The 16386-nt window shown below is 40.8% G+C and overlaps 1 long non-coding RNA gene across 2 annotated transcripts in view; it reads left to right on the top strand.

Moving 5' to 3' along the window:
* Positions 1–16141, top strand: part of LOC113972760 — a 112130-nt gene extending 95989 nt beyond the window's left edge. The window contains exons 4-6 of one of the 2 annotated variants that reach the window (XR_003535997.1): positions 1291–1365; positions 14959–15054; positions 15960–16141. This is a non-coding gene — a long non-coding RNA (uncharacterized LOC113972760). Of the gene's footprint in view, positions 1–1290; positions 1366–2635; positions 2797–14958; positions 15055–15959 lie in introns of those variants that run through there. The other variant, XR_003535998.1, reaches the window with a different exon arrangement.
* The last annotated feature ends 245 nt before the right edge of the window (positions 16142–16386 follow it).

Below are 16386 nucleotides of genomic sequence, written 5' to 3'. Positions count from 1 at the left end.
TGACGGATATTAGGGTGTTTTTGAGAGGTGGGTGCTGGTGGAGAGTGTGCTGTGCACTCAGGAGGGATTGAGGCTTCACGGAAAACACGGCATGAGAAAGAGCAGTGCAGGAAAACAGAGCGGACACGGGTAGGCCTGAGCAGAGAACTGCAGTGATGATTGAGTGGTGCAGTGATGTGGTCAGTGAACTTACCACACTATGTGCATAAGTTAAGCTGCAGAACTGGGCTGGTGAAAAACAGATTTCCAGGCAGGTGAGAGAGATTTTTAGATGAAAAGTGCAGCAGAGTAAGACTGCATCTAAAAACTCCTTTTGTCTCCCGTGTAGTTTGTGAACTAGTGATGTGCAGTACGAGAGACACTGCATGTGGGTCACCCTGGGGGCTTGCAAGTGCCTCTGGTCTCTGTGTGTGTTCACAGCTGCCTTGGCTTGGGAAGTCAGCAGGAGTGTTCAGACTACAAGCTATTCTGTTTCTGGCAGGCTGTATCTCCTTGCTGATGGCTTCCTTAGCCAGGGCAATAAACACAAGCAGGAATGCAGATGGAGGCAGTCAGTCTTTGGCCTGACCATAAGACTTTCTCAGCTGTAAGAATAATTTCAGAAGAGCAGACTAAGGGAAATATTTTTTGCTTAATAGGTTACAGCATCTCATCAGTCACATACCACACAACACACAATTTTATAAACTGTTGCACTTTGCCTGGATATAAATGGATTGTAACTGATAACCCATAAAAAATTAATAGTTTGCTGTAAGTTTTTTTAATGGAGTAAAAAATATTGCAGTAATGAAAAAGCTGACATTTTAAGGACTGCTAGAGCAGCAGATTCATCAGGAGAATGTGCTAGCAGAACAGCTACATATATTCTTTGCTATGTATGACAGACCTATCATCAGGAGACAGAAAATGTTTACAGAATAAGGATAATCAAAAATTGGGGGTAACCAAAAGTCCAGGAAATGGAAATTGGGACTACATGAATTTGTAAGAGATTGAGATTGAAGGGGGAAAATAAAGTGTTATCTAAAAAATGATTGAAAGCCGGTACTTTGGCAGAGTTTCATTCCTGGGTGCTCTTGGTCTGTTCATTAGTTTGTATGATAGATACTATGCCAAATGGTCTCACCATAGGGCTGCATGATCAAAGCAAAGAGCTGAGCCTGAGCTGTTTTATTGCCTTTTGCTCTTTGAGTATTTCATTGGCCATTTTCCATTCAATTAGATGGGATTTTTATAAACCTCAAAGTCGTTTCATTTTCATGACTCCTGCTTTCCTCTGCCCTACAGGAGAGGTGTAACCATTTCCTCATGACAGAAGGAATCACGGGGGAAGTGAAACAATGCATGGCCTAATCAATATTGGTAAGTGAATGCCATTGACTAATTGATCTGTGTCCTCCACAGAATTTTTCATTGCAGCCTGTTACCATAATGAGTGGTCTGCACAGCAGAGCTACTCTAAACAGAAGATAAAGGCTTCTGGTGAAATTTAGCCTTTTCAAATGTAAAAGTACTGAAAATACTGGAGCCAAGGGCTATTTGTTTTTTATTAGATGCAGCTGTCTTTCTAAATCGGCACCAGTACTTCCTTAAATTAAGATATGCAGTAAACACTGGAATTATTATTGACATTGTTTAACTCTAGCACAGGTAGTTATCTCTGTCCCCCTTTGTTATTTCTGAGGACTTGTTTACTGAGTTCAACAGTAAAATCCCATCAATAATTAAATGTTAATTTTCTTCAGAGAGAAAAAATAAGGTAAACAGTATTTTCTTAGGTAATTCATGGTTATGAATTGAATGACTTACTTAAAATCAATGTTTATAAATAATGAATAGGATTCTCTTCAAGCCACCCTATAAATACTAAGCTGATTGAAAGAAACAGAGAACATACTAATGGAAATATGTCTTTAGGCAGTGGTAAGATCTTTGTGTGTATGTTCCAATTTATATGAAATTGATTTCACACTTTCACTGGTGAATGAAGCCTTGTATCAATCAACTGAACACACACACGAGCAGGTGTTCTCATAACTTCCCTCTTGCTCAGGTGCTGCTCAAGGCCCCCATTGCAAGGGTCTGTCTGACATCCCTTTGCCATGCAAACGTCCTGCATGTCTTTGTGGGATTAGGACCCTAGTTCCCAACTGTTGGTTCAGGCAGCTCCTTCTACACTGTATATGTCCCACCAGGTCCTCTTGTTGTGCTGAATCTGCACGTGTGCCCTGCATCAGGGTGGCACCTTGTCTGACTGAGGCAGAGAAGGCACTACCCAGTTACTGCTGGCAGACAGTGGCTGTGTTGGAAGCAACTTATTTTATAAGGGCAGGAGGAAGGATGAAATTGTTACGTGTTTATGGCGTAGAGTTAAGCAATTTTGCCCTTAGGTGACCCAAGTAACTTTTGTTTATTACATTAGGCATAAGAGATGGTGCAAATCTGGTCAGGAGGTTCTTCTGTCTTCCCTTCTCTGTATCCTCATTCCAACCCCCCAAAGAAATCAAGTAGTATTACCTAAGGAATAAACCAAATAGCAAATTGAATAGGTACATTTTCCTCAGCTGTATATGCACAAATCTTGCCAACATGTCTGATTGCGTTACTTGAATCAATGTAAAACTAAATGCAGGGAAAATGATTCCTAACTGGCCCCGATCAGCGTAATGTGTGGAACAGCCTGTGCTGTCAAAGAGGGGGAGTCACATGTGGCAGCCTTTGAAGCCAAGTACAGTTCATCTCCTGGAACCTGCAGCAGCTTTCCTCGGAGAAAGTGAAACAAATACTCTGTTTTCTGAGGTAATTTATCTTTACAACTGAAGGTGTATGATATGTAAACCTGGGGGGAAGCTGGCCAAGGACTTCTGCTCAGGAGCTGGCTGAGCATCAGTCGGTGGGCGGTGAGCGACTGTTTTTTTTCCCGGTTCTCTCTCTCCCTATCCCACTGTTGGGGGGAGTGAGGGAGCGGCCCTGTGATGTTTAGCTGCCTGCTGGGTTAAGTCCCAACAAAGGTGAAGGGCCTTTCTTTGTCTTTCAAGAAGGAATTAAAAGCTGGAGAGAAAATGTGAATCCCTAGAGATGGGAACTGTGGTGTTCAGCACTGGGGGCCTGCTTTCGGCTGTGGAAGTAGATGGTTGGTTAGGAGGGAGTATCATCTCTGAAACAGTGAAGATGACTGAAGTGTGGGGTGATGTATCATGGATGAAGAAGGAGTTTCTATGTTCTGGCTGCAGTGATCCTGAAGCTCTGAGAAGGGGGTGAAGTGTTAAAATGAGGTCTGAAAGCAGCAATAATACTGAGACCTGCTGAACAATGCAGTATTGAAGGAAGGCAATAAATTGCATAAGGTAATGAACAGATTTAGAGACTTGGAAAATGGTGAAGAAGAAAAATGCATTTAGGTTAAAAACAAGCAATGAGTTTCTGGATGAGTATGAACATACATCCTACCCAAGGGAGAGGTTGGGAACACTGTGTGAGTGCCTGCTATTAAGACCAATCTCTGACTTGGAAACCCTTTGGAAGTGATGTTAGGCTTAATTATGTGAATGCTCTGGCTGTTTTACTAAAAAGTTTCAGCACAGTTTGTGAAACACTCACTCCAGAAATCACTTCAGACATGAAGTGCTCCAAACTCTCATCAGTCTGTGAATTTTGAATGTGCCAGGCAGTGCTGAGCCTGTCCCTTGGGTGAGCATGTGGGCCTTGGCCTGCAGGGTTCATTAATTGAAGAGAGGACTGATAAAAACATCTGTGGAGAAAATGCACCGAAAACCAGTGGGCTTGATAGTCTGTGTTTTCACAATATACTTGTAGAATGAGGTAGGGTGGACACATAAGTAGCAGTGCTAATTCCGGATTCCCTTCCTGCACTGATTTTTGCCTTAGAGTATTATATGAAAAGACATCTTGGGAAAGTTGGCATGTGAAGATAGGCAGCCTTGTGCTGTTATTAGGTGCTCAGAAGATATTCTCAGTCTTCTAAGGAGCAATAGCATATGGTATAAAACAATAAAAGAGCAGTTCCAGACAGGCTTGGGAGTCACTGCGAGTAAATGAAGTGGGCTGAGCAGAGCCACAGAGAAATGGCAGACAGGAGAGAGTAACACAAGCTATAGGAAGTTGATGTAAGGACCAGAGGAGAGATATCAGTTATGAAAAACAGAGATGAAGATCTCTGTTGGAGCCTGGGTTTGGTGAGTATTCCCTTTGGTGAGCCAGAGTTGGAGCAGTGTCTCCTAGTGCAAGAGCCAAACCAGTGAGTGAGGCTTTGGGGTATGAGGATTTGGAGGTGGGAAGCTGAGGTCACCTGGAGGTAGTATCCCAAGAATGTGATATGATCTCAACTGGAGTGACTTTGCAATGGCGAAGAAGTTTTGTTAAAACTAACAATATATATCTCGTTTTCAAATGTTATACAGATGTTTTCTCCTCAGGATGTTGCTTACCAGTTGATATCTGCTCATTTCTTTCTTTGCCTGGAATATTCTTCAGTAGTACTCCATCTTTTGCTTTTGTCTTTTCCAAAAGTGGAATTACAGAGACATGACTGACTCTTTCCATAGGTAAAAGCAGATCCTATTTCTATTCCAAAGTATCATATTACTGATTTGGATCATTTTTGCTCTGATCTCTTTCTCATCTTTAACTGAAAGCTCTCAAGGACAAGTGTTTTTCTTAAGTAGTAATTATTGTATGATTCTTAATCATTACTACTAATTACATCCTTTTCAAGCATGGAATTTCTCAGCACCTTCATGCAGAGGTCAGTAGGAGGGTTACAGCATGATTGTTCTCTGAAGTGAAGCACTTCTGTGATTTCCATTTTCAAAGCATTGAAGCTGAACTAAAAGTTAGGCCTCTATTTTCTGTCATTGCACTTCCTTTCACTTCAGTGGCAACTAAGCATGTGACAGCTATGGCCCCAAACCTTGAGGACTGTTAACACACATCTTGTCTTAGTGACTCAGCCTTTTTAGTTTATTTATTTGCCTCTCTCGCACCTTTTTAATAAGCTGCATTTCTTTCAAAGGGAAAAAATACCAAACCCATACACTGCTATCAAACACAGAGGAATGCCAAGTGAAATTTTCAGAGAAGCAGAGCACAGGCATCCCCATCTTTTAGATCACTGAAAGATCAATTTTGTTACTTGATAAAGGGTAATATCATCAACTACCAGATATACCAATGAGATAATGCTATGCTCTGAGACAGCCACCTCTTCCTTAGGAAAGGCATGGGGGAAAAGGACATTGTCACATCAGCTTTCCTGTAGGTAAACTAGAAAATAAACTGTCGTGAAATTTGTCTCTCATAGAAATAGGAGGCAGGATGCTTGTGTGTGTGATATATCAAACCGGGCTCAGTGCAGAACAGTGGGTTGTGTCTGGGGTAATGTGGTTCTGCAGCACTTGTTGAGTGCAATCAACAAATCACTGAAGGTGATCTCAGAATCTCTCTCTCTCCATTAAGGATGCTCTGGAAGAAAGCCATTTTTCTCCCATTTTTTCCAGGGAGAATGAGGCTCAAGCCTTTATCTCCTCGTGCATACTTTTTACTGTCGTGATTTTTGTTTCCCTCTGGTCTCAGACAAACAAGGTTTTATGTGCCCACGCAGGGGAACCATCATGGTGGGAAATGACTCCATCAACCTCTCCTTACCCACCCCACACACTGTATTTTCCAAAGGCTCCTCTGCAGTGTGTCCCAGAAGCTGACAGAGGGGGAGGAGTACAATTGTCACCCCGGCAGAAATCATGGCTACGTCAGGCTCTGATGTTGTGGCTGGTAAGGGAGTTTTTGTGGCCATTTCACTCTGCTGTACCCAGCAGCTGCTGCCTCAGTTCTGCCTGCAGTCAGCTCTGCAGCACCCAACCTTATGGGAGGGATTGCAGAACTGAAGGAAAAAACATGTTTTCCCCTCTCTCCCAAGGCAGACTGGGATAGAAGTTGACTAAAACTGAAGAATCCCAGGCAGATTGCCTCAAATGTCTTCACTGCTCAGTTGTTCAGTATTCAGCTTATTTCACTGGCAGGGCCAGAATCACTGTCCTCCCCCATCCCATCAGCAAAAGCAATTTGTCTAAATGTGAATTAAGGTGGGGGGAAAAAAAAGGCTTTTAAATGTTTGTTTTACAGGAAAGTGGACACAAAAGGCCACAAGCATATTTTTCACCTTAACAAGTTACCTCTCAACTAAAATTATTTTATTTGTTAATGTTGTTTTTTTTTTTTAATCTGGGAATCTATTTTGTTCGAGCGGTTTGTAGCCCTGAGAGGGATTTGCAATGCAGCTGCAGAAAACACCAACCACAGTCTAATGGTGTGTCAAAGAACATAATTAGATATTAAGACAGATGATATAGGCATCATTATAGGCAATTTAGAAAATAGCAACCTGGTAAACTCCCCCTCAGTTGAAGATTAGTTATAGTTGAATGTTTCTCACAAAAAAAAAAAGCAGGGAAGGGAGAATGTTACACATATTGATGTGTCTGGGGGTTTCCTGAGGAGAGCTTTGATGAGAGAGTTGCTGTGGTTTAACTGAGACACCTCCCTGCTCTCAGCTAAGAGGGATGGACTTGGGAGCCCCATCTCTGCATGGAAAAACACGGGTGACCTGCCTCAGGGGCCAGGGAGATGCTTGAAGCTGATGGGAGACTATGCAGCTACCAGGATATCACCATAATCCTGTTCATCTTGCCTAAGCTAAGAATATGCCTTTATATTGTTGACAAAGGACTTATTTTCTTTGAAATTAAGTGATAAATTTTGAAAAAAAAGTTAATTTATACAGATAGCTATGAAAAAGAAAACATTTTATGATATCTAGTGTTTCACCATTTATAGGATTTTAATTTGGAATTTCAGATTAAGCTCTTCATTTTTCTATTTTTATTTTTATATGATGCAGGTTGCCATCACGTGTTTCAAATTAGACTGAATTAAATGACCAACTGTCCTCCTCTGCAGGTGTGCTACCTTTTCTGACATGCAAGCTTGACAAATTATAAAATACAGAATTTTCTGAAGCACAGGAGAAACCACTTATTTTAGACTGAATTTTGGTGATGTTTTGGGTTAGTCTTGTATGTTTTCCTTTGTAGGCATAAACTAGGAAATAACACCTGGGGATATAACAATCTGCATGTGAAATACAGAGAGATACAACGGTTTCATATGGATCTGAAGCTGGCGACAGGGGCTTTGAGTGATTGCATTCTATTTCTTATATGCTGATTGTATTTTGGATCAGTAATTAAAGGGTGATATCACTCATGTATGCAGAGCCAGAGCACTGTTATGCAAACAATGGGTGTGCTGTCACACAAAGTTTTGAAAATCCTGCAAAACTTGAATCACTGGTTCCAGTGCATCTCCATCAGACTTGGCAAAGCACAGGTGTTCAAAGCAGACTGTTGTTTGCTTGGTGTTCTGTCAAGTGCTCCCACATCATTAGATGGGCTAATGCTGCATTTGTTGAAGGCAAGGGAAGGTAAAATTAGAGACAGCTTGAAATGACACTTCAGCCAACTTTCAGTCAACATTTTCTTCAGAATGTTCAGCCTGTGTTTTCCCATCCCATTTTACTTTACCTGGAGTGAACATAGTTGAAATGTCTTATACCATAACCAAACTTCATTTATTTCTCAAAGGGGCAAGCCTCTGTGAAACCAAGAGAAATTAGGAACTAATGTGACAGAGAGCTGTGACTAATATATACTATTAAAGTATTAATTTCTTTGAAGCAAAAAGGTTTAGTGTGAACTGTAGAGTAAGTGCCAACATCTTAAAAGACTGTAGTATGAAACAAAACTCAGTTCCATAGCATTTGATAGTGAAACCTTCTAAGAGATGTTGTCTTCTGAAGGCTGATCCCAAGAATAAAATTAAAATCTCACTTGAAATAGCAGAACTATGCAGCAGGAAGGAATATTAATTCCAGTTTGAAAATTATTAGAATCTTGCAAAAAATAGCAGCTATGATTTCAGGTATAAGTCTATTAGCACACAGTGCTGACTAATGTATAAGATCTGTGAGCAGCTTAATAAAACCACTGGCAGGGCAAAGTAAAGTAGTGGTATACATTTGTATGAGTTCTCCATGTTGTGCACACTTGAAAGGCAACAATGAAAATGGAGCAATAGTTTTACCAGTTACAGCTTGAGACATGGCAGGAACAATGCATTGCTCAGTAACATCACCCAAACCGCTCACTCTCTGGGGTGCTGTGGAATTGAAATCCTCTCATCCTCCTGCTCCTTTAGTGCTGCTGAATTTCTCATTGTCCCATAAGAAAATAAACATTCAAGAGGTTACAAATGCCAGCTTGCTGGTTACCAGAATGTTTTGCAATACTGATTTGACTGTGAAAAGCAGTAAGAGCTTAGTGTGAGCTGAGCAATGTGATCAACCCCATATCTGACCCAAGATGGGATCAGAGTCCTCCTGAGGTCCCTTTACAGCTTCAGTTATCCTGCAGTACTAAGGACACTTGCACTGATTTTAGTGTGTGACAGCTATGCTGAAATGCTCTGGAGATGCTGAGCAAGGAAAGCAGACTGATAATGGCTTCCTTGCCAGAGGTGCTGCAGCACCATTTTCCTTTCTGGGTTTTGTTTTTTGCCTTCTGTTTTGAGACCTAAAAAATTCACTCATTTGAAACAAAGGTAACATAACAGATAATGCATTAAGATATGTTTCCTTTTTTCCTATTAGATTACATCAAAATCCCACAGGAAATAACCCTGTCTGAAGCTTTTAGTAAAGCTTATTCCTAAATTTCAGTTAATACAGCACTGCTGTGTCATACTTTTGATCTGGAAAAACATCATGGGTTATTGGTATTCAAGCGAGTGCACCAAGCGTGCCATCCTTACTTTAAATTAATATCTGATAAATTCCTGAGAAGCAGTTTTAAAATTGGACTTGCCTTGTGTATTAATTAGGATTTGCTCTCAACTGTTCTCGTAACACTTGTGATGAAACAAATCGTTCCTCCAGGCCAGATGGTGCCTTTTGTCAGGTTAACTAAAATACCGTGCCTGCTCTATGGGAACACTTATGCAAATAATTAATTTGTCAATTCTTTGACCAAGCTAAGGAAAACAAACAAAAAAAATCTACAAAAGCTCTGCCCAAGACTTTAAAAATGGTTTATGGAGCTGTTGGATTAGATTCAAATCCTTTTGCTCCTGTGGATTTGTACTTTACTGTCGAGACTCCCCTGGCTTCAGTGGCATCACTTGCAGAGCAGAATGACATTCTGAAGTGCAGGAGGAGTGAGAGTAAAAATTTAATCACAGGTGGAACTTTGGCATTGGCCAGCAGTGATTTTAGCTTTGTTTGTTTGTTTGGTGAGCAATATAATATCAGGAATGTAATTCCTTCCCCCTAGCAAGTAGAGAGCTCAGCAGTTCACAGCGTGAGAGCCTTTGACTGGAAACATTTTTAAAAGCAAATGCAAGGAGATGAATTTGTTCTCTGATGAGGAAATGCATGGTGCTGGCCCAGAGCAACAGAGACTTCCACGTGGTGGGGCTTTACCAGAGTCGATCTGATCCTGTATTACTGCGTCCCTGTAAGATGATGCTCCAAAAAAGGCAAATGATCCATTACAATTTACTTTCCCTCCCATGATTCTGGAAGCATTAAGTACTGTAATTTATTATCAACACTGCAAGGGAGAAGCTGGGAGGCTGATGCAGAAAAATATGGTGGGAGTTGGAAATTCTTTTCTCTCTCCAAAGATTAAAAAAACCCCTAGCCCTGGTTCCACCCGGGCAATTAGCTTGTGCCTCTTTCAGTTGTCATTTTAACCTCTGAAATGATGAAGACCGTTTTGTTCATCAAATGTCTTTCAGGGCAACTGGATGTGTTGTTTTTAACTGTTCAAGAAATAGGTTAATTTTTTAGTTCTAGCTTTCTATCATCATTATGGTGGCTTTAAAACACAAGCCAGACTTGCCTGGAGATGACTGTTGTAGCACATTTGCCTGGTGTTCATGTTCACACCCTGTCCTGCCCTTTCTCCCAGCTGCTGTGTGAACACTGTATCACTGTGCTGAGAGTGACCAGGGGAAAGGTGTTTCATTTCACTGCTGCGATTGAAAACTTCCTTAGAAGCTTGAGGTGGTGAACTTTTGAGGGACTCACTTTCTTCATTAAACTGTAGGTTAATTGTGCATCCCAGTACTTTATCAAGGGCATCACCTTGTCATTTTCTGTTTCCTATGCATTGTTTCTAGTAATACTTCTGAGAGAGGTACCTCCTTCTAATTTCCACTTCTGAAGGTTAAGAATAAGATCTTTACACACTGTATGGGTCCTCAGTACGAAGAACAAAAGCAGTGTGTTTTTGCTAACACCTGCACTACAAATTGTGAGTTGTATTAACCCTCCATGTTTTCAGGGTGAAATACAACCTAGGTGTGGCATGGGAGGTTGGAGGACAAGTGATTTGGGCTGTTGCATGAAGTCCTTTAACTTTTTGATTAAATTTCCATGTGGCCCCAAGATTAAGAAGAAAGTAGCACAAAACAGTTAAGTTACGAATTTGAGGAAGCTTGAAATACTGCTTATGGAAAACTAGGGCCCTCATTCCAGGTGTTGATGTGCACTCAGGAATGACACTGGTTACCTGGAGGTCTGATATACTGCTAGCACAAAAACCTGCTCAACAGCGAGTAGCTTGATAACTCCCTGCACCACACATGAGCACAAGGTGGTGTGCTTCTGGAGCTCTACTCCCCTTTTTGCATCTAATGAATAATGGAAGTGGTGTTTTTCATTGCTACTTACTGTTCAATGAATAGCAGAATGATGTGTGACCTGAATAAATATTTAGGTGTACTAGTGTCTGTGAAATTTTCTTTTTGCTATAAAATGCATTTAAGAATTCGCCAGGCAATTCAGAAAGGTTAAAGCAGTGAACTGGGATTGTCCCAGAGTATATGATGGAAAACATTTGTAGTTTACTCAGCCTCTTCTTTAATGTATAGGTTAAAGAAGTTTCTGATGAATAATGACACCTTCATACATTTTAGATTGCAGGTGACTTTGTTAAATGTCAGCCAGGCCATACAAAACGATATGGAAGTGGGTACAATAACGTGGGCAGTTACGTGTGGAAGTCTGGATGCAAAAGATGAAAGAAGGCCACAGTGGGACTAGTTTGAACATGGCAGATCATAAATTTGTTCAGTTAATGCCAAGAGAAAGATGGGGAATGGGCACTTTTCCAAACATGGGGGATGAAACTATTTCATCTAATTGTGGAAGTACAGCAAGGACAGATATCTCACCCTTTTGAGCACTTAACTAGGAATTTTGTTCAGGATGGGATGTTTGTGACAGCGATTCACTCTGTCCTAAGCCTAAAGCTACACTTATCTTAGGCCCAGTGAGCTTTATGGTGTTGGTACTTGTTTGGTTTTGATGCTTTTGCCATGAGAAATGTTTGCCTCTGTGGGTTATAGGTGGTGCAAGATGCTTCTGACAAATAGCTGCTGCTGTGGGTCTTTATCTGCAGGTGGTTGATGCATCATCTCCCACAGCCCTTTATCCCCCTGCTCATTCTTCATCCAGGAAGGCAGAAAGTGAAAGATGGCTGCACCAAACATTTTCTCTATATTGCTTCACCTGATTGTTTCTTCCAGTGCATCACATTTAGTTTGTTAAAACCTATGATTTTCTGAATAGTACTCAAAATAGCAGAACTTCTTTCCTCTAAAGGGATTTTTTGCCTCCTGCAATTCTTAATGTTGTTTTTACTCATCTTAATGCCCATTTTTGGATCGATGTTATGCGTTTCAGGTGCACAGTGAAAGCACAGCTGCTAATTCGTTCTGGCAAATTGGCTGGAAATTGCCAGGTACTGAGCACTCCCAGACGTTTTAATGGAAAGTTTCAGCTGGACTGTCTCAAGGGCGTGCTTATTTTGTTTAAACTGGTTCAGTAATTTTAAATAATTTGAGAAGCTCTTGGCCTTTTCAAGTGCAAATTCAAAAATATGTTTGTCTCTTGTTAGTATTTTTTATGAACAACTACTAAATAAACTGACCATTTCTAAAGTACAGGAAGAATATTTGAAATTGGTGGTAACTTTAAGAAGCAGGAGAATCAAGCTGAGATTTGTTTTGCTGTTATGCTAAATTTCACTTTGTGGTTTTGTCTCCTAGTTCATTATAGGAAAAAAAAATTATTAGGTTGGCAGCAACATAAGGAAGAGATCCAGTGAGGTATCTTTTCCATTCTCTCTTAATGAGCAGTGTAAAACCCTGCACCATCAGGTTGTCTCTGTGTGTGAAGCTGTCTGATCAGGGGGCTAGAAGCCATCCTGTCTCTCACAAGGCAGGTTGGAAGCTCGAATTGTCCCACAACAAAACTGTGTTTCAGTCTCTTTTCCGTGCAGGAGCACCTGTACCGTGGAGTGTGTTGGCCGGTCTGTTTACCCTGGGCATCCGAGCCTGACCATGTTATGGCATCAGGGGATAATTGGGAGCCCATATATTGGTAATCATCTCTTCTAATCAAGGCTTTAGAGGAAAGCATCTGCCAATTTAGGGGTGAGCAGTAGAACCACAGGGTGCCTGATCTTCAGTAGCGTCTGCTGGAGACCAGCCGTGAGAGTCACTCTCTGCCACTGAGGTCACATGTGCAACAAGGGCACAGAGCTGCTGACTCTGCTGTGGATGTGTGGTAGTGGTGCAGCATCTTTTAAGCATTTAGCAACCAAATAAACAGGGTTTTGCCAAAAGTTTTACAGCTCAGAGTTTGTCACAAAGAACAACTGCCTAAACTCTTACGCTTTATAGAGCATGATGAGATATTTTAGCGTTTGCAGTGTTTTCTGTGTTTCATATCTCTTAAAAGGGTACGCATGAATATATGTACTGAAAGATATGCAAATTTTGGTTCCTTTTGGTATTTATGGAAGGATGCATCCAACTTTGGAGTGGGGTCTGGAGTACTATGTATGTGTGCCATAGACTGCATGAGGGGAGTAATCTGCAAAGGGGTTTTAGAACAAGCAACAGTGAAAACAAAGTAATCTGGGGCTAAGTAACAGTAGATAAGTAACAGTATATTGGTCCAGTTCCACATCCATGGAGGATGTGGAATTCAACATGTGGGATGTTGAATTCAGACCCCTGTCCAGAAAGCAGATAAAGATGGACTTGAGCATGGCCTAAGCACTCAGACAACAAGGGCAGCTGTCTTAAAGGGCAGAACTCAAAGAACAATCCCTTGGCAGGGGCATTAGTATCTTGAGTGGTTTGTGGATCTGTAGAAAATGCTGCACCACAGTTAGAAACTTGTGGTCCAAGTCAACCAGTGTTTCATTAAACACATCTGTTGAATTTCTTGAGAGAAATCTTGATGTCACTGAAATCGATAGCAAAACTTCCTCTGACTTTTACTCAGAGCAAGATTTCTTCTCTCTTTTTCGGTAAGTACACAGAAACAGTAACACAAAGGCCAAGGTTTTCAAAATTACCAGCAGGACTTAAAGTGCCCTGAAAACATGAATTGTGGGTGTTTGTTTCCCCTGGGCAGCCTATGCAGTCTGAACTCTATGTTGGTGTGAAACCCTGATGAAATATTAAAGACCCTCAGAGTGAGGACACGCAACATTCACTGCATGTGGATTGCTGAGCTGGCCATTCAGCAGGGGCAAGCCCTCGTCTGTCAGTGCACAGAACTACAAATCCAGGGCATGAGATTTGTAGTTTGCCTGCAGTTGGTATTTGCCTTGCAAAAAGAATTTGAGTTGCAGAATTAGCAGACATAAACAAAAACCATGAAGGAGAAGTGCACGCAGGCACCCCGGGGTTGCTGACACTGAGTCAGGCTGCCCAAGGGCACAGCTGAGTGAGAGTACAAATAAACTCTGTACAATGATGAAGTTTTTTTTCACACATGAATGCTTTTTGATCTTTCCAACAGAAAACCAGGTGAGATTCTCAGTTAGTGAAATGTCAGATTAGAACCATGGCACAACCTAGTTGAGCACTGATCACCTGAACATACTGGTAGTAACTGCTGAACAGCTTTTGTTTTCCCCTCCCTTCATTCTAATCCATTTGTTGCTGTTACAGGGTAACTCTGTCTTTGAAACAACACAACTTGTGTTTAGGAATTTGGTGAGGATAGGACTGAGTTCAGCTGTGAACTGTAAGAGGTGTATCCATCTGCTGGAGATTATCAACTACCGTAATGCTACACATATTCTTTTTAGGTTGATAGGGCAGGGTCATAATTTCACCAGCTCACAAAAAATGCTCCCATCATAACAGAAAGCAGCAAAGGGACCCAAAGAGAGGAATGTAACATCTGTGTCTGTTCCCTCATTCCAGGGTTCATAAAACTGTTCTTGTCTTATTACAACAGAGAAAAGCCAACACTTGAAAGTTTTGTAAATGATCTAAATCAGTCCTTGTTCTGAGCTGCTCTCAGGGCTGTAGATATTTGGCAAGTTTTTGTTCAAACAGAGACATTTTTTGTTAAGGAGAGAGGAGAGGAAAATTCTCTACAGTCCAGCATGTAGTTGGCCTGTCCACACAAATGTTTGTGCTGGGCTATTAGAAACAGGTGCTCTTCAAACTCTAAAATAGCTCCAACTTTTCCTTTTTGAACAAGAGTGAACTATCACTGTTTCTGCCAGTCTTGAGCAATGTCTTCCAGGTTGAGTCTGACTGGGACATCATTCTCCTGTCGTGCTCTGGTGGCCTCATCTCTCAAGGGTAATGTTATCTTGTTAGTCATTCCTTTGCTGAATCACAAACTGACTTTGTGTTTCTTCCTCTGCCCTCTCCAGTCCCAGTTTCAAAATCTGAACAAAGCTTATAATTCCTACTGCCAAACTTCCAAGAAAATAAAACAAAGAGAGTTCTGGAGCTGTGAGAAGTTACTAAAAAGCCATTTCCATTATCTTCTCCTATTTGTGCCAGAGGATCTGTGTGGTCTTTGAGTGCCAGGCTCTAAGGTGTGCATTCAGAAAGACAGCCTGTCCTTTACATATTGTTCTGCAGCATAGAGCAGTAATGGTAAATGTGTATTTTCACTTTCCTCAGCCTGTTCATTGAGATTGCAAAGTTAAGTAATATGTGTTTGTAAATCCCACCCATGTGTTTGTGAAAGGGGAGACATTTACTGTTTTCTACCTTTGCTCATAGAAAAGAATTGAAAAATAATCCTATCTGAAGTACCCAAATGATAGAAAATTGTTTTCATTTTTTGTGTGCTTGAATTGCAGGTTTTTTTAAATATATATTTATTGTGCTAACAATACAGTTCTCCTAATTAATATTAATCATTAAGAAATAGGAATGGTCTTAGTGGTTACCTTGCTCCCAGACTAACTGAAGTAAGTATTCCCACAGACACTAGACAATCCTAAACTAAAATATTAGTTTCAAAAATCCTATTACGGCAAATCCATAGACTTGATCAAGTGAAAATAGGCATGAGTTAGGCATTCAAATATTGATGGTTCTGTATTTACATAACAAAAGAAAGTAACAATCTGAACACAGAAATCTCTTAGAAGATTTTTGTTTGAAACTGGACATGAATTAAAAGGACCTAGTCAGAATTTATCACAAAAGGTGATAAAACTTTGAAATCTGAAGTGTTGCTGTTTGCAGACCTTGTACTTGCTGACTTCTTTCATGTCGTAAATGTAGCCAGCCTGGCCAAGTGTGGTAGATCAGCTTTAATCTCTGGAATGGCCCACACCTTGTATCCTCTCAATCTACAATAAAGAGAGAGAATAACTGATTTCTGTGTATCTTTAAATTAAGTTAAAAAAAATATAGTTAACATGGAGGCCAGCTACTAAGCAAGGATGCTTATCCCTCCAAAGAAGAAGGATTAAGGATAAATACACAGAAGCATTGCCAATGCTTCCTTTGATTTTTAGACTTATTATTGTTTTTCTCTTTGTTTTCAGGTATGGGTAACATAAGACCTGCAATTATGAGAGCAAAGAGAATGAGAGAATAAATTAATGAGAGCAGAGATTAAATTAACACAACCAGTGTCACCGAATGACACACCTGAAAATTCACAGCTGCCAGAAAACTTCCTGCTACTGGAGGGAGACAGTCATTTAGCCAGGCAGTTCCTCAGTTTTGGTTGAATGAGTATTTTGTTGCGTTTATTGAGATAATATTTTATTGCGAGGGGGGATCACTCAGTTTGGTGAAAGCTGTGTGCCACATGCAGGTGGGAGAACTCAACAGACGTGGCAAAAGACAAATGCTCTTGTTCAATCAACAAAGGCATCATGGTTTGAAGTATCAAGGCCTTGGGCAGCTCTGAGCACTACTGTTACTGATAACTAACTTCTTTTGGCAGCAAAATGGTGATGTGATCAA

This window comes from Neopelma chrysocephalum, unplaced genomic scaffold (genome assembly GCF_003984885.1).
Source record: "Neopelma chrysocephalum unplaced genomic scaffold, ASM398488v2 Primary Assembly neopelma1_96, whole genome shotgun sequence".
NCBI lineage: Eukaryota > Metazoa > Chordata > Aves > Passeriformes > Pipridae > Neopelma > Neopelma chrysocephalum.
The sequence above is the reverse complement of the archived record's forward strand: the minus strand, read 5'-3'. Positions and strand labels throughout refer to the sequence as shown.